At 41.0% G+C, this 24713-nt stretch overlaps 1 long non-coding RNA gene across 1 annotated transcript; it reads left to right on the forward strand.

The window, feature by feature from the left end:
- Nucleotides 1-473: 473 nt before the first annotated feature.
- On the forward strand, nucleotides 474-23762 carry LOC148158720 (uncharacterized). The gene is made up of 2 exons (XR_015763082.1): nucleotides 474-995; nucleotides 23479-23762. It is a non-coding gene; the product is annotated as an uncharacterized LOC148158720 (long non-coding RNA).
- Nucleotides 23763-24713: the final 951 nt, after the last annotated feature.

The raw sequence follows: 24713 nt of genomic DNA on the forward strand, positions 1-24713 counted from the left end.
CCATAGGGGTGATTTTGAACTTGTTTTCAAACTCAGGTCTTTAATACTCAGTGTTTCCAGTTACAAACTTAGGAAATATTATAGAATTAGACAACTAACTTTTGTTTTATCTCTTAAAAATACATATTTTCACAAGGTAATGAAGCCATACTTGGACCATCTGATTGAGCATCTTGAGAGGAGATTCCCAGAGATGAACATCCTTGCTGCATTCAACATACTCAGCCCACAATCAGTGGAGAAGGAAGAAGATGACTTTCAAGAGACTCTTTGTCAAAACGTTTCCCACTTTGGATGAAGGGGCAGTACTCCAAGAATGGACAAGTTTCAAAGTCCATCTTGGCCAAGGCATTTTAAGGTAAATAGCAGAAGCAAAGTGTCTAAGAAATTTCTATAAAACATTAAATTTTTATTATTCACTTTTTCCCTAAAAGTAATTATTCCAAAAACATTTGTTTGTTTGTTTGTTTTAGGACAGGTCACAGCTGGAGGTGACGCAGGAAATGGTCTCTGACTTTGATGAACTGAAGCTTCTCTTCCCAAATCTGTCACTACTCTCTGCCATTGCATTGACAGTTCCAGTCTCAAGAGTGAACTGTGAAAGAGACTTTTCAGCTATGAACTCTAGAAACTAGAAGTTTCTTTAGCTATACATTTTATGTCAGTTCTGGTTTATATTCAATAGATAAAGATGGACCTCAGAAACAGGCTTCAGGGCAAAAGCCTCACAGCGTGTTTGCGAATCAGAATAAATGGACCTCGTGTGACTGACATGGACTTCGATAAGGTTCTGGAAGAATTCTTTACAAAACTCAGAAGGATGATGTGCAGATCCAACATGCTTCCTGTGCCACTGTAAAGATCAAAGCTCGATAAAGAAGAGCATCTCTCTTTTTCTTTGAGTTTTCTTTTGTTATTCAGTGGTTTTGATGCGAGACGTGTTGGTGCTTTGTTTGCACTTAATTTATGCTAATTTCATTTGTTTATAAGTATATGTAGAGGGGTGAAAAATGAGCTCTTAGTAAATTAAAACAATAATTAAGAAAATAGGCACCCCAACATAATTTTTATTTTTTTGTATCTTTAATTTCTCTTTGTACTAAGTTCTGTAGTGTCATTTTAGTTAGTCCTATGCAATGCCGCACACAACCGCTAGGGGCGCTGCCGCGTTGGTGGCATAGAAAAGATTGAGCACACAAGAAGAATAAATCTTCCAGTTGAATGAGAAGGAAGCTCAACGTGTGTGTCTCGTCTTTCCTATTCCACAGGTCAGTAAAAATGTGTTATTTTGAATATATATACGCTTCTTGGAAGAGTTGAGGAGGTCCTTGAGTCAGCTGTCGACTAATGAGTCGCAAAGTTCGTCTTGTAATTGTTGTGTATGAGGGCGGGACTTGTTCTGGGGGCTGGTTGGAGCTAATGCTAGCGGGCCTGTGCACGTGTGTGTGAGCTAGCTGAGGAGCTAGCTGACGGACAGCAGAGTTCATTTGAGCTTGTGTTTGGCACTTTTTGGGAGAGTCTCACTCAAGGGACATTGTTCTGGTTTCTCTATTTTATAGATGTGATGTTTTTTATTTTTATTTTATTTTATGGGTTGTTGAAAACCCTGATAAATCATATCTGTGTGAGGCTGAGCGCCGAGGCACAGTGTTGAAGAGGCATTGCGCCTTTTTCAGTTTATATTGAAAGAGTGATTGTTTGGTTTAAAGTTATATTAGTCATTTCTGATGTAATGAAGTTAATAGTTCTCTACTGAAGTATGTGATACCTGAAGCATGTTGCATATGAAGTATGTTTATAACACAAGAAGAATAAATCTTCCAGTTGAATGAGAAGGAAGCTCAACGTGTGTGTCTCGTCTTTCCTATTCCACAGCATCACACGTTGAGGGAAGATCATCTCATACATTACCCTCAGCCATCCTAGGTTGCAGGGTAACAAATTTGGGGGCTCGTCCGGGATAGCGCCTCCTGCTGGCTTGGTGCTATCCAACAAAGAACCGAGGGATCCTGACTTCCTGTTCCATGAGCTGATGACCTAAGGGCAAGACTTCAGGTATCCAGAGATGTCGCCGCTACATGAGCTTCAGTGGGAGATCCAGCAGTTGCTTCACCAACTGATGAATGACGCTAGAAAAGACCTGCTTCACAAGCTAGCAGTATCATGCCAAGATGAGGTGGGAGAAGACGTGCCAGGGGAGGAGTCGTCCGAGGTGGAACTCTTTGACTTCATTGTTGACTTTTTAAGAAGTAAACGATTGAGGAGTCTGGAGGACCAAGGGATGTCGCGCCTGCTGATGTTTCGTGACCTCATCGATGAACTGCAGTCAGCCCAAGAAGCAGAGAATCTGCATCATTCAGTGGATGAAGAGGAAGTTGCATCAGTGTATGAGGCTGAGCAGACTGTAGCAGCTTCAGTGATGAGTAAGACAGTATCAACACCAGTTGTTGCTGATCAGGTAACTGGGTTAGTAAAACTGACAGATGTTGCTGCATTACTCCCACGAAGAGAATTTCGGATTCAGGCTGGTCAGATCTCAGACTCTGACTCAGATGTGAGCTTTAACTGTTTATGTAAGCAAATTGATGAAGGACTGAGTGAAGGTTTCACTGAGACTGAGATCATTAGAACAGTTCTCAGAATAATTAAACCGGGTACATTTAAAGACATGCTTATAACAAAAGATAGTCTGACTGTAACTGAACTGAAGCGTTTTCTCAGAGCTGTTACGACCCGGCTCGTGAGCCGCCACAAAAAGCCAGAGAGACACGGCCTTCAATAAAAGAATACAGTCTTTATTGTACAATCCAAGCAAATAAACAGGACCAGCATCGACAAGCGGGTGCTCCCCCCCCGTGGTCGGTGGCATTGCTCCACGGATAAGCCCTCTGTAGAATCAAGCTGGGTGGAGAAGCAGGCTCAGCTCCAAGCCAGCTTCAGCTCCTGTCCTCTCTCCCTCACGCGCTGAAGCAGGCTGCTTATATCCCGAGGACGCGCTGGGCCTGGCGAATCCTGGTCCCGCCCCTTCTGCTCCGCCTCAGGACAAAACACAATAACTGACGGACGTCACACCCCCACCCACAAAACATGGGTTCCCACAAGGGAATCCCAAGTAAAAAAAAAATAAAAAAAATAAATAAATAAATAAAAATCATCCAGATCTAAGATGCATTGTCGTTTACAATACAGGGGCACGAGAAAGCGCATCAGCAACTACATTATCTCGTCCTTTTATGTACCGTATATCCAAAGAAAAAGACTGCAAAAAGAGCAACCAACGAACCAAACGTTGATTAGGACATTTTAGCGTCGTCAAAAATGTAAGCGGATTATGATCCGTATATACAACAATAGGAGCACCACCCCCCAAGTAAACATCAAAGTGCTGCAAAGCCAGGATTAAAGCAAGTGTCTCCTTTTCGATCACAGAGTAATTTAATTGATGTTTGTTAAGTTTTTTTGAAAAATAACTGACTGGCTTGCAATTTCCCTGGTCATCCATTTGTGTCAAAACTGCACCTGCACCCACATAACTGGCATCCAGATGGAGCTGAAAAGGAGCATTCAAGCGTGGGGCAGCCAAAACCGGAGCACAACAGAGAAGCTGCTTTACCTGCTCAAACGCATGCTGACAAGAAGGAGACCAGTCAAACTTGGCATCCTTAGAAAGCAAGCTGGTTAATGGGGCTACTACCGAAGAAAAGTTTTTACAGAAACAACGATAATAACCAACCAGACCAAGAAAACGCATGAGATCCTTTTTTGTAACAGGAACAGGAAAGTTCTGTACTGCTTGCACCTTGGCTGCGACTGGGCGCACTTGACCCTGCCCAACTACATGGCCGAGGTATGTCACGGTTGCTTTCGCAAACTCACACTTAGCAAGATTAATTGTAAGTCCTGCCACCGACAAGCGAGTAAACAAGTCGTGAATGCGCTCCATGTGTTGTTCCCAAGTATCAGAATAAACCACTACGTCATCTAAATACACCGCGCAACCTGGCATATCTCCCACCACATAATTCATTAATCGTTGAAAAGTAGCGGGTGCATTCCGAAGTCCAAACGGCATAACTGTGTATGAATACAACCCAGAAGGAGTAACAAACGCAGCTAACTCCTGTGCACGTTTTGTCAGAGGAACTTGCCAGTAACCTTTAAGCAAGTCAAATCTGCTAACGAATTTAGCCGAACCAACTTGATCCACACAATCATCCATTCTAGGAAGTGGAAATGAATCGGGCTTTGTGACAGCATTTAATTTTCTATAGTCTGAACAAAAACGGAATGTATTATCTGGCTTAGGAACCAAAATGCAAGGAGATGCCCAACTAGACGAAGATGGCTCAGCTATCCCATTATCCAACATATATTTCACTTCTGCATCAAGACATTTTCGTTTCTCCATGTTTACCCGATAAAAATGTTGTTTTATGGGACTCGCCTGACCCACATCAATATCATGTTCCAACCAAGTTGTACGCCCAGGAGTATCAGAAAACAAACCCGTGAAGCTATAAATTAGCTCACTCAACTGTTTTGAATGATGTTCAGAAAGATGTGATAATAACACATCCAATTTCTGCAGCGACTCCGAGTTGGAAAGACGCCCGTGCGTCATGGCGCTGTCCAAGGTACCAGTCTCCTCGTTAGAACAAGTGGCCATATAAACCTCATTAACCGCACAAACTGGGTGTATGTCCTCGGGAGATTTTTTTACCTGATCTCGCGCATAGTATGGTTTTAGCAAATTCACGTGGCACAACTGCGTGGTTTTTCTGCGCTCAGGCGTTGCAATGAGGTAGTTCTGATCAGAGAGCCGCTTTAACACTGTATACGGGCCGGAAAACTTAGCTTGAAAAGGAGATGAAATAATGGGACACAGTGCCAAAACCTGATCCCCGGGCAAAAACGAGCGTTCCACTGCTCGACGATCAAACAAAGATTTCATTTTATGTTGGCTAGCAGACAACTTTTCTTTAGCCAAATTCCGCGCTGCATACAGTCTATGCCTAAAGCCGTTCACATAGTCAATGAGATTTTGGGGTGGTTCTGGTTCTTTCCACTCCGCTGCCACAGCTGCTAAGGGACCCTTAACGGTGTGTCCAAACACCAACTCATTTGGGCTAAAGCCTATGCTCTCCTGAGTAACCTCCCGAGCAGCCAACATCAACCATGGTAACCCATCCTCCCAATCCTTCCCCAGTTCTATACAATAAGCACGGAGCAATGACTTTAAAGTTTGATGAAAACGCTCCAACGCTCCTTGACTTTCTGCATGGTAAGCCGTAGATCTGTTGTGTTTAACACGAAGCTGTTTTAGCACCTGGCCAAAAAGACGTGAAGAGAAATTTGTGCCTTGATCCGACTGAATAGTCTGAGGAATGCCAAATACAGAGATGAACTGAGAAAGAGCACGCACCACAGATTTTGCTGTTATTGTGCGTAACGGGTAAGCAGCCGGATATCGAGTACTTTGGCACATAACAGTTAACAAATAGCAAGCCCCAGATCGTGACCTTGGCAAGGGACCCACACAATCAATGATTAGGTGCTCAAACGGTTCTGTGGCAACAGGGATGGGTAATAAAGGCGTGGGTTTCAAAGGTTGGTTAGGCTTTGCAGTTAGCTGACAGACATGACATGTCCTAACATAGGAGGAAATATCCCTCTTCAAACGAGGCCAAAAAAAATGTCTAAGGACTCGGTCATATGTTTTTTTTACACCAGCATGTCCAGAATCATCATGTGCTATTTTCAACAGTGCCTCACGATATTTAGAGGGAACTACCACTTGAAACACCGCATGTTCCACAGAACCAAAATGTGGCACCCATCTTCTCATTAGCACAGAGTTTCGAAGAAAATACGCACCTTCGTGGTCTGACACAGCCCCCTCCGGACGAACCTGTTGAAATAATTCTTTTAATGAGGAATCTGCACGTTGGTCAGTTATCAAATCAGTACTAGTGACAGGAAATGGAAAATCAGCAAGAGGCAAAAAGAACTTGTAATCTTTATTTTCCTCTTGTGCGTCCTTGTCACCGTTCACTTGAGAGCGCGACATAGCTCGAGTCACAGCACAAGCAGTGAAAACGTTCGACAATTCACGCTCATTCTCCTCTTGTCGATCCAACTTCTGAGACTCCGGCTCACTGCCGACTGAGGGTGTGGGTGATTCATCTGTCCACATGCTGGAACCCGCTAGATCATTACCCAAAATGACCGAGACCCCGTCAATAGGTAACGCAGGTCGCACCGCCAACAAAGCCTCTCCACAAAAAAGCTGGCACTCCAAAAACACCCTGTGGAGAGGAACCAACAAAATATTCAAACCCATATCCCTCACCGGAATACAGTTGTCCGTCTCTGTGTGCTCAGGGAGAGGCAATACATCCGCCTGAATAAAAGAATTAAACGCACCAGTGTCTCTAAGTACTTTCACAGGTATTTTCTTTTCACCTTTTGCCAATGATACATAACCATCTCTTATAAATGGTAAATATGATTCCACAGGCTCTACGAGCGGCGATTCCTTTCGTTTCTCTACACCTGTAAACACAGGTGCCGCTAAACCCGCCCCCTCTGGTCTAGACTGAAATGTTGGAGTTCTAGACTTAAATAGATGGCAATCCGCCTTCCAATGACCACGCTTATGGCAGTAGTTACAACGATCATTACTGTCAAAAGAACCAGGAGGTTTAACTTCCACCTTACGCAAACCAGCAGGACGGCGAGAACTATCGCTTCGCCCAATGTCCCCCCTGAAACCACTTGCTGTCGGAAACTGGGATTTATGGGTCAAAACGTAATCATCCGCGAGCGCCGCGGCTGCAGCTGCCGTCTGAGCTTTCTGTTCACAAATATAAGTAGCAACCACCTCAGGAACTGAGTTTTTAAGTTGTTCCAAAACAACAAGTTCACATAGCTGCTCAAAGGTTTTAACTTCTGCTGCCGCGCACCACCGCATAAAATGCATTTTAATATCTCTGGCAAATTCCAGGTAACTCTGCTCAGAGTTTTTTCTGCAACTCCGAAACCTCTGCCTATATGCCTCAGGCACCAACTCATAAGTTTTTAAAACAGCAGCTTTCACCTTAGCATAGTCATGGCAATCAGAGTCAGACAACGTAGAAAAAACTTCTTGAGCACGCCCCACAAGCACACACTGCAACAACAGCACACGTGCAGAATCAGACCAGCTGCGCGCCTCAGCCACACGCTCAAAAATGACGAAAAAAGAATCTGGATCAAGTTCATTAAATTTAGGCAATAAACGTAAATTCCCAATGACATCAAACTCCATATCAACTGCCTCAGAAGCAACGGAAGAAGAACGAGAGACTCCAGACGCAACACTCTGTTTAGCCAAATCTAGCCGTGTCCGTTCGATCTCCAATCTAGTGTGCTCTGCTTCCAGTTGTACTTTCATTTTGAACTTATCGTGTTCAAACTGTAACAACAGCAATTCCCTATGCTGCTCAAATGTCAAACCAGGAGGTAAAACAGTAGGTTTAGCTGTAATCTCACCAACTGAGCTGTGCAAAATGTCCTTTTCAACTAAATTTGCGACCAAAATGGACTTCACATTCTCTTTAGACCGTCGGCCATCAATTTCCACCCCGTAATGTTTTCCAATCTCGAATAATTGCTCTTTTGAGCAACCTTCCAAAAACTCCTCTGAGGGAGAATCAAAAAATTCAGAGAGAGAAGTCATGATCATTTATAACGAAACGCAAACAGTAACCAGGGAAAAGTGCCAAGTCGTGTACCCAAAAGGCAGACTGAGAACCCCACTATTCTTGCCTATATACAAAAACTTACCTAACAGCTGATCCCTAGTCTTCACGCTTTTCGGCGGCGGGTTGTTACGCACCTTAAACCAGCGGGCCAGAAAGGAAATCTATACAGATTCCCTGCCTAGAATCCCACGGACGTGCTCCCGAGATAACTGTAAACAGTTAACACTAACCACCTAGAAGCGACACTACAAAGACAACGACCAGATGAAGCCCAAAGGAGCTACACCTCTATCGCCTATCAGGGGACCAAAGCTGCAAACAGGTGTACACGATGAACACTCAACCCACTGATTACAGAAAAAAAATAAACGAAACGCCACACCCGGAGAAAACAAACAAAACAAACTACGCCATCCAACAACCACAAAAAAAATAAATAAATAAATAAATAAAAATCCAGAAACCAAATCTTAACCAAAAACAACAAATTATCCAAACGCAACCAGGTTCAACTAACGACAAGCCCCCATTTTGTTACGACCCGGCTCGTGAGCCGCCACAAAAAGCCAGAGAGACACGGCCTTCAATAAAAGAATACAGTCTTTATTGTACAATCCAAGCAAATAAACAGGACCAGCATCGACAAGCGGGTGCTCCCCCCCCGTGGTCGGTGGCATTGCTCCACGGATAAGCCCTCTGTAGAATCAAGCTGGGTGGAGAAGCAGGCTCAGCTCCAAGCCAGCTTCAGCTCCTGTCCTCTCTCCCTCACGCGCTGAAGCAGGCTGCTTATATCCCGAGGACGCGCTGGGCCTGGCGAATCCTGGTCCCGCCCCTTCTGCTCCGCCTCAGGACAAAACACAATAACTGACGGACGTCACAGAGCACATCTTAAAGATAAGAGCAGCACTGAATTATTTCAGGAACTGAGCAATGCGAGACAAAATGATAAAGAAGGTCCACAACAGTTTATGTATAGACTGATGGGGTTAAAACAGCGTGTACTTTTTGCTTCCAAAGTAAGTACAGGTTTCCAGTATGACAAGAAGCTAGTTCAAGGAGTGTTCCTACATTCACTGTATCAGGGGATGCATGAAAAATATTCATATGTCCGACGAGATCTTAAACCCCACATTTCAGACGAGAAGGTCACTGATGACTTTATCCTAGAAGTGATAACAAGGTCAGTAGGTGAAGAGACGGAGAGACAGAATAGACTAGGTCAGGCTCTCAAACCAAAGGTAGTCAGTGTCAGTACAGTGCAGATGGATAAGAAAAATCAGAATGCAGTTCAGATGCAGGCAGAAGTCCAAGCTAATCGTACTGCCATACAAGAGCTAACAGCACAGGTTTCATCACTAACCAAGAGTTTAGAGAAAGCTTTAACACCTATGTCTAGTTCAGGGACTGAAAACATTCACACACCTTTTCCCCACCAAAAACAACCAACAAAACCAGAAGCTAAACGAAGATGTCAGCAATGTGTCTCCCAAGGAATTGAGAGCTGCAGCCACTGTTTCAAGTGCGGGAAAGAGGGACACAGAGCGGTTGGCTGTCTGATGAAGAACAACCAGTCGGGAAACTGGGTGAGGTCGCTGGGGCGGGACCACCAGTGACCAGGCAGAATGCAGAGTCCCACCCCACTGCAAAGCTGCATCCTGAAGAGAGCACATCATCCTCCATCAGGCCCATCAAACAAAACGACTTTACTAAGAAGAAACGTGTTGCACAGCTGATTGGTGGTAGATGCACTGTGACATGCCAACTAAATGGGGTCAAGTTGCAGATGCTATTGGACAGTGGGGCACAAGTGAGCATAGTGGAGAAGTCATGGGTGCAGAAAGCTCTACCAAATGTAATGATCCAACCACTTGAGAGTCTACTACCAGAACACCCTCTCAAAGTCACAGCAGCTAATGGAACAGAGGTGCCATTTGATGGGTGGATAGAAGTCCTGCTCGAGATCAAAAGCATCAAATATGGTTCAGTTGCCCTCTATGTTCCATTGCTTGTAAGTCAAGAGAGTGTGAGTAGCCCTTTGCTAGGCTTTAATGTGATACAAGAAATCATAATGGGAAACACTGACCAGACAAACAACATCAACTTAGTGGACTTACTGTCAGAGGCTTTGAGAATCCAAAAGAGTAGTGTTGAAACTCTAGTTTCTGTGGTTTGCACTATGCCATCTCAAAAAGAATCAAATAGTTCAACAATGAGAGTTGGAAAGAAGGGTCTTAATGTTCAAAGTGGCCAAATCTGTGAAGTGAAATGTTGCATCAGGACTTTTCCAGGAGGGGGAGTAATGTTGTTTGAACCAGACATACAGAGCATCGTACCAGATGGGTTGGAGTTATTTCCTGCCCTGGTTGATGTTCCTGTTGGAGTTTCAAAAATTGTGAGAATTCCAATCCAGAATTCAACCAACCATGACATTTTCTTACCTCCAAGAACAGCTTTAGGATTCATTGAGGAAATTGATGGAACCAAACCTGTGAACATCTCTCCATCATCTCATAAACGAGTCAGTGGACAGGATGATCCACTCTTGTGCACCACTCATGTGAACTCGCTAAATGATGGAGACTGCGCCAAACAGAGGAACCATACACCTGTTCATTCACAAGAAAAATGGCATCCAAATGTTAATCTGGATCATCTGTCTGGACATGAACAAGATATAGTACACCAAATGTTGTATGAAGAATCAGATGTGTTTGCATCTGAAGAAGGCGACATTGGATGCATTCCTGGTTTACAGCTCCAGATTACCACAACAGATAACATCCCTGTCCAAAAAAATTATAACTCCATTCCTCGGCCATTGTTTAAAGAGGTTAAGGATTATATTTCCAACCTTTTGGACAGAGGGTGGGTCAGAAAGTCAGTTTCAGCCTATTCCTCACCTGTCGTCTGTGTGCGAAAGAAAGACCACAGTCTGCGTCTTTGTGTTGACTTCCGTGAACTCAACCGTAAAACCACTCCAGACCGCCATCCACTACCACGCATTCAGGATCTATTGGACAGTCTTGGAGGAAATTCATGGTTCTCCATTTTAGATCAAGGAAGTGCATATCACCAAGGGTTTGTGAGTGAGGAGTCAAGGCATCTGACAGCATTTAGCACACCTTGGGGTCTTTACGAATGGGTAAGGATTCCATTCGGACTGACCAATGCGCCAGCTGCATTCCAGAGATGTATGGAAGGTGTATTAGAAGGCATCAGGGATGAGTGCTGCGTACCTTATTTAGATGATGTCCTCTGCTACTCAAAAACATTTGAGGAACACGTGGACCATCTGAGGCAAGTTTTCTGCAGAATGAGACAACATGGCATTAAACTTCGACCAGCCAAATGCGAGCTTTTCAAGAGACAAATTCGTTATCTAGGCCGCATGGTTTCAGGAGAAGGCGTCCAGATTGACCCAAAAGATTTGGAAGCTGTTATAGCTCTGAAGGAGAAGAAACCTCACACAGTTGGAGAAGTTCGGACATTGCTAGGTTTCCTTAGTTATTACCGATCCTTCATCCAAGATTTCTCTCGACTGGCAAGACCTCTGTTTGAACTCCTTCAAAACTCAGCCAACACAAGTAAGCCCAACAAGCTCCAGACTTCTAAGGGTCGAGGTTGTAAAATTAAAGAAAACACAGGTCAGCTTCCCTCCCGCACACCTGTGACATGGACGACTGAACATCAGACTGTGCTGTCCAAGCTTGTGGAGATGCTGATCAATCCACCCATATTAGCCTATCCCGACTTTGATCGTCCGTTTGTTTTGCATACAGATGCATCAAATGAAGGGCTTGGAGCGGTTTTGTATCAGTCCCAAAATAACAAGCTGCGTGTTATTGGCTACGGATCTAGGACCTTAACACCTGCTGAACGAAACTATCATCTCCATTCTGGTAAACTTGAGTTCCTAGCACTCAAGTGGGCCATTTGTGATAAGTTTCGAGACTATCTGTATTATGCACCAACTTTCACGGTCTATACAGATAACAATCCCCTGACTTATGTTTTGAGTTCTGCCAGGTTAAATGCTGTAGGTCACAGGTGGGTTGGGGAATTGGCCGACTTCCACTTTGATATCAAGTATAGACCGGGAAAGAGGAATGCTGATGCAGATATGTTGTCCAGATACCCAGTAGGCCTTGAACAGTACATGAAAGATCACACCGAGACAGTGTCACCTGAAGTAGTCTCTGCAGTGTGGCAAGGCAACAAAGCAACACAAAGCAATGATGTTCCCTGGATTGCTGCATTACAACTTGCTGATGAAAATGATGAGGCTAACCTACCGGATGGTGTCATGACCATCATGGCTGAAAACATCAGAGCAGCACAACAAGAAGATAGAGCTATTAAAGAGATTGTGTCATTGAAACAAAGAAACTGGAGTCCAAATGAAAAGGATAAAAGAACCATGTGTAAAGAAACAAGGAGACTGTTGTACGAGTGGAACAAGCTAGTCATGGAAAATGGACTACTTTTCCGGAAAACAGAACTAAACAGACAGCTAGTTCTCCCAGAAAAACTCAAACCATTAGTGTTGAAGAGCTTGCATGATGACATGGGCCATGTCGGTCCTGACAAGGTGATCCATCTTGCTCGAGAACGCTTTTACTGGCCGAACATGCAACAAGACATTGAGGATTATGTGACAAAGAGATGTCAATGTATTAAACAAAAACATCCCAATGTCCCACAGAGAGCTCCAATGGGATCCATCACAACTAGTGCGCCATTTGAGTTGGTCTCTATTGATTATTTGCATTTGGAGCCAAGCAAAGGAGGATACGAGTATATCCTGGTTGTCGCTGACCATTTCACTCGCTTTGCACAAGCGTACCCAACGAGAAACAAATCCGGAAAGACAGCAGCTGAAAAGATATTCCAAGATTTTATTCCTCGTTTTGGGTACCCAGAGAAACTCCATCACGATCAGGGACGTGAATTTGAGAACAGTTTATTCCAAAGATTACAACAACTCTCAGGAATTTCTCACTCACGCACCACTCCCTATCATCCCCAGTGCAATCCAGTGGAGCGACTGAACCGCACGCTTCTCCAGATGTTGCGCACCTTACAAGAGGAGAAAAAAAGTGACTGGAAAGATCATCTGCCACAAATCGTGCATGCATATAATTGCACGAGGCATGAAGCGACAGGATACTCGCCTTTCTTCCTATTGTATGGCAGGGCTCCACGTCTACCAGTCGATTTGCTTTTTGGCACCAGGAAAGAGACTGAAGACTGCAACCATCAAACCTTTGTTAAAAAGTGGGCTGAAAGGATGTGTGTGGCATACCAAATAGCTGCCAACAACAGTCAAAAGTCTTCAGCTAAAGGCAAAAAGCAATATGACAGACGCGCCAGAGGTGTCACTCTCCAGGCAGGCGATAGAGTCCTGGTTAAAAACCTCTCAGAAAGGGGAGGTCCAGGTAAACTCCGCTCATACTGGGAGCAGGCGTTGTACCGCGTGATTGAAAGAGTGGGGGGTGGACCTGTCTACAAAGTACAGCAAGAGAGGGGTAACAAAACCATGCGTGTGCTTCACAGAAACCTGTTGCTACCTGTCAACGACCTACCTCTGGAGGATGAACTTTCTGTGAGAGAACAGACAAAACAGAAAAGAAAGTGGCAAACTGAAAGACGTGAGAATGAACCTGAAATGCATGACTCTGGTGAAGAAGAGGAAGAGTTTACTTACCACCATAATCTCCAGAGCAGAATCCCGTGTTATGGATTTGTAAACCCACAACAACTACAGTCAAACCAGACTCAAAATTCTGAACAAGAACATATTGTGACAAGACAGAACCAAGAAAATCAAAATAATCTGCGTGCAACAGCTGAAGAGTTCTGTCCCTCTTCAAGAGAAGCCATTATCAACGAAAGAACTACTGCTGAAACTGAAGAAACATCTGAAATGTGTTGTTGAGAAAATAAATTTAAAATAAGCTAGTTTTAAAACTTAATATGTCTTGATTCAAATGGCCTAATTGTGGTTTTAAATCAGTAACTTATTCTGGCCTATTGACCTTTATTTTACCTGTAGTTACAGCAGATGGTTTGCTAAGATCGTTTGAACTGCCTTTTGTCTGTGGGAAAACAATACAGTGGAAGTTGTAGCTTTTCACACTCATCTGTGAAAGGCCGTAAACACGGCAGGGGTTTAGGCTTCAGATAGAGGGTCAGAGATAGCTCCTGGTTGGAGGAGCAAAGGTACGCCTTATTTGAATAAATTAAATACAAGAGGATAAAACTTTCTACACAGAAGTAACAATTTAGATTTGCTCTTGCAATTCTCCAAAGATGTCTTTGCACGTCTTTGCTTTTCTTTCTTTCTTTCTTTCCTTTTATGTCAGGTAAATGAATGTATGTCTCCGTCGTTCTGCAGTTTCTGGTGTAAGTTTGTGCATTGTCTTACTTTTAAGTTTATGCATTGTCTTATATTGGATTAAACTCTGTAATTCTGTGACGTCAACACGCATTGTTGTTTCCTTGTGCCTACACGTGGCCTGCCGAGAGGACCTGGGATCTAAAGGAAGAGAGAGCCAGACTTTTTTCCAAAGTTAACCTATTTTAGGTAATTCTTCCTTAACATTTGGGGGCTCGTGCCGGTTCTGGAGTCTCGGTGGGCGGCTGTTTGGCCCTGATTGATCCGTTTCGGCCCGACGCTTCGGTGTGGTAAGACAGTATTTAATTGTTTTTTGGTTGTCTGAAGTGCTGTGTCGTTGGACCGTCGCTGATTGCTTTTGGTGTGTGCGGCATCACGGAATTTAGAAACTGCAGCGGTATATAGAATCCCTCCTAAAAGAGTCTGTAGTTTAAGGATTTGAAAATACACATAAACGGGGGTTCGTGGCTGTTCCAAGCAGCAGGACTTTGCGCTACCTCTGCTAAAGCTGGGTTTCTTTTGAATTCTTTGCCCTGAGAGTCGTCCCGTACCTCTTTAAAAGAATTTGGGTCTTTGTGTATTCAGATAGTGTGGGCTTGAATCGGCCCGGAGATTATGGCTCATCTCCAGTGGACTTATAATTGGACTGGTTTGGGATTAATAGGATAGAAGCGGGTTGAATCACCTTACTCAGGAGTAAAAGGACTGAAGCAGGTTGAATCACCCTACTCTGGGAGTAAAAGGACTGAAACGGGTTGAATCACCATTCTCTGGGACTCTGAATCGAGTTGCCAGGAGTATAAAGGACTGAAAACAGGTTGTATCACCTTAGAAGGACTGAGATAAGTTATTTAATTTGGAACAGGTTGTATCACCTTAGAAGGACTGAGATAAGTTGAGAATAAAAGAGATTTGTAAAAGTGAAGTTGGAAGATTATAAGATGCATCATACGTTCTTTTGAGCTGGCGCCTGACATTTTCTTTCCTGTCTTTTCTTGGCTGAACTACGACGTCGTCTGTGTATCTGTGTTTGTGTGCGGGTTGATCTATTACTGATTGTGTGTCTGTCTTCCGCCGTTATATGTTCCGCCACGCGCTGCTGTCTGTCTCAGTCTGAGTTGTGTTGAGATTGTGCAGAAGAGATTTGTGTCTTATGTGTTTGTCTGTTTTGCTGGATGTTCTGTTGCTGTGTTTCTGTTAACTCATGCTTCTGTGGGACAGAGATTTCTTCTCCATTTTGGTTACAGGTTTTGTTCCACAGAGCAGGGGGCCTGATTGACCACTCCATTTGCATTTTGGGAGTGCTGCAGTTCTGTTAGCACTGACATTTCCAGCTCACTCTTTCAGGATTCTTGGATTTTGATGTGAATTTCTTTTAGAACTGTGTTTTATGTTGAAATGAAAAGTACAAAATGACAGATTTACAGATGTTTCTACTTTCTCAGCGGGAGAAATGTGTGGTGTCAGTTCCAGGCTGGAGCACTGGAATGATCTCATTGCTTTTTCATAATATTGTAACATTTACAATCACTTCAATTTCTAGGTTTCCTGACACTGGATGGAACACCCTCACTTATCAGAACGGGGACGCAGAACTGATAAATATGATGTTTTTCTCCTTGACAGTGTTTTGTACACTGTTAATGTGGGACATGTTGGAACACTAATGAATTACTTTGTTTCTTGTAGGATGATCTTCGTGTGCAGTCCATTTTTTCTTATTTCATGACCATATGAATGGTTTTTGGGACTTTCCTACAGGGGGTCTAGTTACTGGGTAGCCATTTAATAACAGTGGGCTATCATGAAATAAGGTTGTGTGTATAACATGGAGTTTTTGAAACAGGTTCACTCAAAACTGAACAACATTAGAACTGTTGGATGATTTTGTTTCCTTTCGGGCATAGTCTTATCATAATTGTGTTTAAAACTTTCTACAGGATGAATTTTGGTTTGAAATTTGGGTAAATATGTGTTTGGAAGATGGAACCAGTACAAATTGGGAAGTTCTAACTTTATGGTTCACAAATATTTTATTTCACATGTTGGAGTGTGACGGAAAATTACAGGTGAACATGGGGATCTTTTCAGTTGCTGTAGGTGGATTACACTACTTAATGTGTTTGCCCAATGTCATCGAGGATAATTGGGAGTATATTTCTTACATTATGGGTCAACTAATGTACAGCTCCCTTCAGATGCTTAGAATGGGGTCATGTTCCTGCTCTCACGGCAGTGTTGGGGGCAGATCACACCTCACTTTGTTTGGTCAGTTTGATCTGGGGTAACATCCTGCATCTTTCTTACAATGGGATGTTAAAGAGTCTGTTTGAGTGTGAATGAGAGTGAATGTGTATGCATATGGCCATTGATGGGTTTTAGGAAGCGCTATGTACATATGACGTCACTTTAGGGAGTAGCTGTGTGATATTTTTCTTATTTTAAACTATTTAGGGACAGTAAAGGTTTTGTTTCATAAATTTACTTGTACTACTGCTTTACGGACAATGTTAAAGGTGAAGATTGCATATTTTGGTATCACAATCTGGTTAAAGCTGAATCATCTGCTTGTGCAGTAGAATTAATACAAAATAAGAATTCAGCCTTGACTTAAAGAAGATAAATGTAGTTATTAGGAAACTGTCTCGTCCACTTTGACTAACAACACTAACAAACTAACCTAACTTCTAACTAAATTAACTTGGTTTATATGTTACATGGGTAACTGATTGGACATGTTGAAATTTTAGCATAATGGGAGAAAGTTCTTCAATTTTAGTTTTCCACCTCTAAATTGTTTTTCTTTTTGAAATAAGAAAAACACAGGGGGATATTATAAAGTTAAGAGATTACTGATAGAACTTTGAAATTTGAAACATCTCAGTTTGAATATCATCTATTTTGAATACTAGATGGGTGATATGGAGAAATGGTGGAACGTCTTATAATATTTTGGTTTTTCAGCAAATTATAACAGTAACATAGATTCAAAATTGTTTTCAAAATGATAATTTTATTATATCAACAGGGGGAGAAGGAGAAGTAGACCCTAATTCCTGGTAAATTTTTGGATACGGTTAATTGTAAATTAGTTAATCAATAATGACTTTTTTATTCAACAATAGTGAATTATGGATTTCTTTAATGTAGAGTTATATTGCCTTCCTGCTTGACTAAAATATGGTGTATGTGATATAGAAGCTTCTACTAAATTAGATTTGATCATCTAAAATTGAACAGCTTTAAACAACATCTATGAAATGTTCATTTACATTTAAAATTGTTGATGGATTTCTGCATCACTGCTGATGTTGATTATATACAGTTGGGTGTAAATTGTGAATTTTGAGGAAAATTTTGGTTAAAACTGCTATGAAATTCAAATAAAATGTGAATAACTTCTGAAATTTTAAAATAGGACTTTGTCTTGAAGCGTGGGACAATGATAAGGATGTTTGGTGTTTACTAGGACAATATGAAATACATAATTATTTGACAAAGTGCAACTCAATCACAACTTTTATAAGTGTCAGTACTGGGACATTCTAGATTTTGTTCTAGTTCTTTAATGAGTTTGTGACGTTGTGATTTTAAAATTTGTAGTTGATATTTGGCACAAACAGAGTGAATGTCATCGAGGTATTGACGTCTATTGATTTTGAACAGTAAGTGTCTTTATTTTCTTAATTCTGGCACGTCTGATGGTGGAATGTTTTAATACATTTCTATGTTTATTCTTTTGCAGTTCAGGACTTGAGGCAGTTGGCCGTCTGTGTTGTAACAACAAATCTAGAGCCACACGGAAGGATGCATCACAAGATAAAATTAAATTTTATTTATAATAGTGAAAGTAACAAAATGTGGCATATATAAGTTTTGATTTTTAATTACTTTGTATTATTTTTCTCTGGCAGTTCTCCTTCCTTCTGACTTGATGGCGATCTTTGGGGCAGGGTCTTTCAAGCTCAGAGATCATGGGACGGTGTGATTAGAAAGGATCTTCTTGATTACCGCATCAGGCCGCTGTTGTTGCTGCTGAACAAAGATGCTGAACTGTGCCCATCTTCTGCTGGACTGCTGTATGAAAGCCAAAAGAGGTTGAACGATTACTAAGGTCAGTGAAGATGAACTGTTGTCACGTGAGGGCAAAGTGCTGCTCACAGGACCTGGCAACAGATGTCTCCTTTGGGTGTTGCTTTTCACACCTGGCTGAAAACAAAAGGGACTCAGGCGTTATCTGCGAGAGTCCTCTACGGCCTGGAATCAGCAGGGAGTCTGGACCACAAAGATCAAAGCTTTTTGTCCAAACCCAGACGGGGGTTTCAGAGGATGACTGATCTGCTGTGTTTCTACGTCCTGGTCTGTCGACCACGAAAGGCTGACCAAAGTTCATCAAAAAGGGACTGTATCCAGATGTTTCTGCACTGTGGGAATGACTGCTACTCTGGACACCTTCTGATTCAGCAGATAAAGAATTGGGGCATGGCAAGTCGCTCAGCAGTGGTCCTGTTGTGTGTTCTCATGTTTGATCCTGGATTCTCACCTCTGATTATGTGACCTGAGCGCCAAAGCCCACTCCTGGGGTTCCCTTCAGTCTGCAGGTTGGAGACGAAATGGATGCCAACAAAACTTAGTAGTGGTGAATAAGTTTTTTAAATTTTTGTAGTGTGTGATGCCATTGTTCTCTCCTTACTTTAGTTATAGCACTGATGCGCCCGGTTGCCTTCACGTCCTGAACCCATGCTGTGAAATGCTAAGTGTTGAGGACACCCAGCTCCTGGTGTCAGAGGTTTTACAATGCAGTTTGAGGGTTCGTGTGACCCAACGGTTACTATTTTGCATTTTTCGGAAATGCATTAACTTCCTCCATGATTCACTCTGTTTGTCTCACAAAATGCTAATGTGTTTTTCCCTTCCTGCCTAAAACAGGAATGGGAAGGGAACTATTGCAATTACATAAGTTTTTCTTAACGATAGCTGAATTTCATTGTGTGTCACGTTTCATCTACTAAGGAAGATGATCTAAATTTTATTTGCATAGTACAGTGGCTACCATTCAGTGAAAACTAAATTTAAATTTAAATGGAATTTAAAATTCAGGTGTTAAAGTGGATTGAGTGTCTATAGAGCTTACTGAGCTAATGACACCAAGTTCTATGTTGATTTCATAAATTTAATCAAACATTAAATTCTTTGATTGAGGTGTACAGATTGTAACAGCATCTGGGACACCATGTTTAAATTGCATCCAACTGTGTTATATGATGCTAAAGTTAGTGGTGATAGCGGATTTCATCTCAATGAGTTGTATGGGATTTTTATTGTATTCTATGACAGAACATTTGTTCTGTTATAGAAACAGGGGGAAATGAATGGAATTGATCTAATAAGCAAATTTTAGTTTGGATTTCTCTTTGCTTTTTAGCATAAAAAGAGGGTGTTAAAGTTAAATCAAAATACATTAAATGTTTTACGGTGTATTAGCAGCATTAAATATGAGCTAACTATTTGGATATGAAATAAGTAAAATTTATAAATTGAATACACTAAACTTAATATTACCTATCAAATAATTTACATAAAACAGTGTTTCTTAAACTAAGGAAGGTGATCGTTGAATTGTTGAATCTCTTTTTATATGATTTAAAACAAGTTGTTTAACTAAGACATCCAGGAAGGTCTAAACTAAATATTTACATCATTTAATAAACTTAGCTGTATCGAATCTCTCCCCAAAATTTAAGGTATTGATAATTGATAAACAATATAAAAAGGGTAATTCATTATCCAATTAAATATTTTATAAATAGGTTTTCAAAAGAATAAATGGATCAAAGGTAGAAATGGTTGAAATTTTGGGATTTAAAACTATGATTGGAATAAAGTAAGTCATTTTTGATATTTAGTGACACGGTTAACTTTACTCATGTAAAACAGGCTGATCATACTTTAAGGTTTTAAAACAGAAAATATGATGATTGAAACTAAATTGGTCTAATTTGGAGATTTAAAATTAACAATTATGGAACTGCTTCTAAAATATGGTTAAGGTTTGGGTTCAACACAATGGGAAAACATTTATTTCTCTGATGTAGGCCTTATATAAAAAGAGGGTCAAAAGATTGACAAAATACAGCTCTAAAGGAGAAGCTTCTTAAAATTCGAAGTTTACTGAGTTATAATATAAAAGGAAAATTACTGGAAGAGACTTAACATAAGGAAATAAATGATAATTTGGAATAAAGTTTTAAAGAGAAATAAATAAAATTAAAAGCTACCACAAAATCTCTTACTTTATGATAATAAAATAACTATTAAAATAAGATTTGATAACAAGAACAATATATGACTTGAAACAGTAAGGAATAATTAGAGGATTAATTAATAAATCAGTATAAATGAAATATTAATTCAAATTGGAAGGAATTACTTATTTTATTTTAAAATACATTAAGGAGCTCTAGATAGGTGACAGACTCTGTTCCAGTATGGTGACCAGCTGATGACCTCCTTGAATAACAAAGGACCACAACCTGGTGTGACTGAGGATCTTTCCTGGCCGGAGGACGACCTCACACCTAGATGTTCATCAGGATTTCTTTCATTCTACTCTGCTTTTGATGTCATCAAATTGGAAAAGAGGGAACGGCCTCTTTGTTAAACTCACCAAATTCTGGGCATAATAATCCCTAAATAGGTGAGCATCGTTACTGAGCTGACGACCCTGAGTTCAAAACTATCAGGAAAATGAGCTGCTGGAGACGAGAGGATCATCTTTGTTTTTCCTATTAACAAGTTTTCATCTTTCATCTACGACGTGCCAACGGACTCATCTTACTTCAAGGAGCATCAAGAAACACGGACACAAAATGAAGATATGTGAAAAAAAAAAAGAAAAAAAAAAAAAAGAAAAAATTGTACAAAAACTATTCAACTGGAAGTTTATTAATAGCTTGTAAGTTTTTATATGCAGTATATTGTATCAAACTTGCTCATTTATTGCATGGATAATTTTGGACAAATATATGTGTAACATCCTATTTACATCAGGAATATGATTGACTTTTCTTAAATATCATTTTAAGTATAACATTAAGATTTGTGGTAAAGTTTTTGTTAAGTATTGATAAATTTATGCATCATCTTTTGGTAAGATATGACTATGGGCTAGATAATTTTGAACATTTATTTTAGGATTTGAATCCTTTATATGATTTTGCTGTGATTTTATGTGCTATGAATATGCCAACATTTTAACAACAAATGTTATGTAGAAGGTTGCATGCAAAAAGAGGGGCGTAATTTATCAGCTATAATATGGTGTTTCTGAATTTAGGCTTATTCCATCGCATAGCATATTTTAAAATTATATTTTGGAGTGTAATCTCTATTAAGAGATTAAAAGAGGGAACTGTTGAGAAAATAAATTTAAAATAAGCTAGTTTTAAAACTTAATATGTCTTGATTCAAATGGCCTAATTGTGGTTTTAAATCAGTAACTTATTCTGGCCTATTGACCTTTATTTTACCTGTAGTTACAGCAGATGGTTTGCTAAGATCGTTTGAACTGCCTTTTGTCTGTGGGAAAACAATACAGTGGAAGTTGTAGCTTTTCACACTCATCTGTGAAAGGCCGTAAACACGGCAGGGGTTTAGGCTTCAGATAGAGGGTCAGAGATAGCTCCTGGTTGGAGGAGCAAAGGTACGCCTTATTTGAATAAATTAAATACAAGAGGATAAAACTTTCTACACAGAAGTAACAATTTAGATTTGCTCTTGCAATTCTCCAAAGATGTCTTTGCACGTCTTTGCTTTTCTTTCTTTCTTTCTTTCCTTTTATGTCAGGTAAATGAATGTATGTCTCCGTCGTTCTGCAGTTTCTGGTGTAAGTTTGTGCATTGTCTTACTTTTAAGTTTATGCATTGTCTTATATTGGATTAAACTCTGTAATTCTGTGACGTCAACACGCATTGTTGTTTCCTTGTGCCTACATGTGGCCTGCCGAGAGGACCTGGGATCTAAAGGAAGAGAGAGCCAGACTTTTTTCCAAAGTTAACCTATTTTAGGTAATTCTTCCTTAACAGTGTGAAAGAGATCAGAATCAGATGGAGATGGAAGAAACCAGAGGGGAAAGTAATGTACGTAGATCAGAGAGAAGAGGGAGACCAACAGAAAGACTAACATATGAGACACTTGGCCAGCCATCATATAGTTGTTGGAGTGCAGGTGTTAGTCCGTTGCTGTTCAACCAACCCTTCATGACGACACCTGGTCTACTGCCATTTCCTTATCTTCCATATCCACATCTGTATCAGCAGTACAGTCCCATACAGTGAGACTCGCATAAGAAACTGTTAATGTCAGGAGACATTTTTTTTAAGTGAGGGAGAGTGTAGAGGGGTGAAAAATGAGCTCTTAGTAAATTAAAACAATAATTAAGAAAATAGGCACCCCAACATAATTTTTATTTTTTTGTATCTTTAATTTCTCTTTGTACTAAGTTCTGTAGTGTCATTTTAGTTAGTCCTATGCAATGCCGCACACAACCGCTAGGGGCGCTGCCGCGTTGGTGGCATAGAAAAGATTGAGCACACAAGAAGAATAAATCTTCCAGTTGAATGAGAAGGAAGCTCAACGTGTGTGTCTCGTCTTTCCTATTCCACAGGTCAGTAAAAATGTGTTATTTTGAATATATATACGCTTCTTGGAAGAGTTGAGGAGGTCCTTGAGTCAGCTGTCGACTAATGAGTCGCAAAGTTCGTCTTGTAATTGTTGTGTATGAGGGCGGGACTTGTTCTGGGGGCTGGTTGGAGCTAATGCTAGCGGGCCTGTGCACGTGTGTGTGAGCTAGCTGAGGAGCTAGCTGACGGACAGCAGAGTTCATTTGAGCTTGTGTTTGGCACTTTTTGGGAGAGTCTCACTCAAGGGACATTGTTCTGGTTTCTCTATTTTATAGATGTGATGTTTTTTATTTTTATTTTATTTTATGGGTTGTTGAAAACCCTGATAAATCATATCTGTGTGAGGCTGAGCGCCGAGGCACAGTGTTGAAGAGGCATTGCGCCTTTTTCAGTTTATATTGAAAGAGTGATTGTTTGGTTTAAAGTTATATTAGTCATTTCTGATGTAATGAAGTTAATAGTTCTCTACTGAAGTATGTGATACCTGAAGCATGTTGCATATGAAGTATGTTTATAACACAAGAAGAATAAATCTTCCAGTTGAATGAGAAGGAAGCTCAACGTGTGTGTCTCGTCTTTCCTATTCCACAGCATCACACGTTGAGGGAAGATCATCTCATACATTACCCTCAGCCATCCTAGGTTGCAGGGTAACATATAGCTGTTAAAGTAGGATTCAACGTAAGTGCAAACAAGTTGTATTTATTTTAATTGTATTTTTAGTTAACAGTGTCAAAATTGTTCCTTTTTGTAAGACTGTAGTTGAGCAAATATTTGTACGGCAAAACATACCCAAGAACGCCACAAAACAGCTTTAGCAACGGAACATCTAAGCTTTATTTAATAGCAACACTTTGCTGTTAACTCAGGATAAATTAAAATGCGTTATATTCGTACAAAACATGCTTACCATATTTGGTTTTATAAAGCCACCCATTGAACTTCGGCTCTGCTAACCATTTTTCGTTAAACCCGCTAGTTCGATGTTTGCTGTTGTGGCTCTCGGTGCCCCGAAGACAGCAGGGCCGAGCGCAAATCGTGACACCGCACCTCGTACTGGCACTTCCGGTGGCAGGTCTGACACCTGCCACAAGTGCCACTGCGTTCGGCTGACTTCGGCTGACCTCGGCACCTCTTACTGGCACTTCCGCTGACACCTGCCACAAGTGCCACTGCTTTCGGGACTAGCTGCCAGAGTTGCCACTGTGTTCGGGTGACTTCGGCTGACTTCGGCTGACCTCGGCACCTCTTACTGGCACTTCCTCTGACACCTGCCATTAGTGTCACTGTTTTCGGGTCTAGCTCTCAGTGTTGCTACTGACTTAGGCAAATGGACTACATATCCCATGATGCTTTATTACTAGTAGAAGAAGAACTTAAACACAGACGAAGAAGACAGAATTTAATAATTTTTTTTTCGCATAAATACTTATGTTAGCTGAATTCCTACACGTTTATTATATCATGTATGATTCGTTCATCCTATTTATTCACTAAAGTTCATCTGAATAATCCAGCCGACTCCTTCCGTCTTTGAATTAATCAAATACACAGCAGGTATCAGGGATGCCATTGGTTTCGGCACCTTTGTAACAGCTGAGTCTCGCCTCCACTAGAGCTGCTGTTAGATGTCCAGGATGTTTCAGAGCTGTCACAACTGTTTCCGATGTTTTGGGGGATGGCAATGACAGTTTTTTGAAAACGTGTTACTTATAATGCGTGTTTATAAAAAAAAATTCAATGGTAATTGTATATTTATCCATTTAACACTTTGAATATTTTTGACTGAGTTTAATTCAATCAAGATGGCCAATTGAATATACTATAAAGTGTCACTATTACAGTGGAACCTGTCACTATGTTCAAAGACACATCTGGTTAATCACACATCACTGA

Source organism: Poecilia mexicana, unplaced genomic scaffold, assembly GCF_051168715.1.
Source record: "Poecilia mexicana isolate PSO_F unplaced genomic scaffold, ASM5116871v1 scaffold_6, whole genome shotgun sequence".
In the NCBI taxonomy this organism is placed as follows: Eukaryota; Metazoa; Chordata; class Actinopteri; order Cyprinodontiformes; family Poeciliidae; genus Poecilia; species Poecilia mexicana.